The 2500-nt window shown below is 42.4% G+C and overlaps 1 protein-coding gene across 1 annotated transcript in view; it reads left to right on the top strand.

Annotated features, from left to right (window-relative positions):
* Positions 1 to 2500, top strand: part of myo16 (myosin XVI) — a 359077-nt gene that overhangs the window by 317406 nt on the left and 39171 nt on the right. The gene's annotated exons all lie outside the window — the stretch shown is intronic.

Here is a 2500-nt window from a genome sequence, read left to right as displayed (position 1 = left end):
TTAATTTCCTATGCTATTCAAATTCATGACAATTAATCATGTAATGTTGGTGAGGGCTTTAAACTTATTGGCGAAGCAGGAAATAATTTCCTTGGGGGGGAAAACCCAAAATTAGATGTCACACGCCCCCCCTGAGAGCCTCCGTGCCCCCCAACCCCCCCAAGGGGGGCTTACGCACCACTTTGAGAAACACTGGCCTAACCCATCAACCTCGGCGGAACCCAAAAAATAAACAACCCCTAAGCTAAACTAATTTGACCCAAAACCAATGTAGGCCTAACCCAAAGCCAACCTCGGCGTAACCCAAAAAATAAACAACGTCTAAGCCAAACTCATTTTATCCAAAGCCAACCTTAGCCTAACGCATAAGCCAACCTCGGCCTATCACATAGCTGGATTGGCCATAAGGCATGCAGGGCATTTGCCCGGTGGACTGTTGATGATTTTGGCCTGGTCCTCCCCTCAATGTAGTGGTGTCAGTCCTCATGCCATTACAGGAAACCTGTCTGAGTCAGATTTAAATAGTCATTTTGTCTCCTGAGCTCAAAATAGCTCATAATAGATGACTAAAAATACTGTCACATGCTTCATCGTTCTGTCAATTGCCTGGCGGACCGGTCTTGGCAGGAAATGCCCGGTCTGATTTTTGTCCCCTCCAGCCCTGGCCTATCACAACCATAAGCGGCCCCACCAGCAGCCACCACACCATGGGGTTGTCACTTAACTTATCCATCCCACCTCCTCACTTCCAGGATCACACACATACAGACAGACACGCGCACGCGCACGCGCACACACACACACACACACACACACACACACACACACACACACACACACACACACACACACACACACACACACACACACACACACACACACACACACACACACACACACACACACACACACACACACACACACACACACCTCTGTCAGGTCCAGGTCAGGTGGCGGCACTCACATGGAACATTCTCAACAACTATGGATATTGTGTTTAGGTGGCTGGCTGGGAATGTGTGGTGTGTGACATTATCTGTGGTGTGTGTTTGTGTGTGTGTGTGTGTGTGTGTGTGTGTGTGTGTGTGTGTGTGTGTGTGTGTGTGTGTGTGTGTGTGTGTGTGTGTGTGTGTGTGTGTGTGTGTGTGTGTGTGTGTGTGTGTGTGTGTGTGTGTGTGTGTGTGTGTGTGTGTGTGGTGGGTGGGTTAGTAGATGGGGGTTGCATGTGTGTTATGTGTTTTTATGAGTGGGAGAGAGCAGGTGACTGCATGTGTGGATGTAGACAGACTGGCTTAGGAATGCAATTGTGTAGGGTGTGTGTTTGTGTACAAGAGAGAGAGAGAGAGAGAGAGAGAGAGAGAGAGAGAGAGAGAGAGAGAGAGAGAGAGAGAGAGAGAGAGAGAGAGAGAGAGAGAGAGAGAGAGAGAAAATGAGAGAGAAAATGAGCAATGTATATGAGTGTGAGCAATGCTGAGTTGTGCATTAGAACAACCATAATGCTCTATATTGCTTCATAATCTAGAACACTGATTGCGTATATATTGCAAATATAATTACAGTAACATAAATACGTGTTAGCATTTACATTAAGCACTTATCATTATGCTCCAGAAATGTATTAAAAAACGGTGTGGCTTTCTAAATGGGTGTAATATTGTGCAATTTGCCGCATTACAAGGCTAGAATAAATTTGAATGTCGCTGGGAGGTTGGGCGCCGCACACTGATGAGGCTTAATATAATATATTAATATATTTGATTGGCGATGACAGAACAGCTAGCAATCCCAATGGAATTACAATATTGTTTTTTTTATACTTGTTATTCCTCTGAGCCTTGTTCTGTCACTCTTACCAAGATAAGGTTTTTTCACGTGTTGGTCTTTGGTTTGTTTGTTTTTTGTTTGTTTCTTGTATTGCCAGAAATAATAGTACTTAGAAGTTTGGTTATCCAGACCCAGATAAATAAATCAGCAGTATTTTCATGATAAGGCATGCGTTACCAGAGATCTACGCTTTTTTTTGTTCTTTTTATATTTAAAGAGTTTTGAGTTATATTCAGTATATTTGGATGTTATTATTAACAGGACACCACCCTCATCCAAGTGCTTTATGTTTTCACAGAATTGTTTTACAGTTCTTAATGCATTTGAATCCTGCTTTTGTCCTCTATTTACCACAGAATTCTTCAAATCCAACTTGACAGGGCTTTATATATGACTTTAATATACACTGTTCTTTGTTGTCACATGCTGCTATTTTTTGTCTTTTTTTCCCTTTTTTTAAAATTTACACTTTTACACATATCACACAAACATCACACAAAGTGGAAAGCACTTGTCCACAAGACACATGCGGCTATTTACACCAATGCAGGATGTTGCTTGGTCCGTCGGATGGAAACCAGTTCAGATTTTTTAATTTGTTTATTTATTTTTTTCAATGGTTTGCACTTGACATAGATCTGTTGTTCTTTTTCCACGCCAACATACACATGCCAGG

The sequence above is a fragment of the Engraulis encrasicolus genome, chromosome 13, assembly GCF_034702125.1.
Source record: "Engraulis encrasicolus isolate BLACKSEA-1 chromosome 13, IST_EnEncr_1.0, whole genome shotgun sequence".
In the NCBI taxonomy this organism is placed as follows: Eukaryota; Metazoa; Chordata; class Actinopteri; order Clupeiformes; family Engraulidae; genus Engraulis; species Engraulis encrasicolus.
Note: the sequence above shows the minus strand (reverse complement) of the source record. Positions and strands in the feature narration are given on the sequence as shown.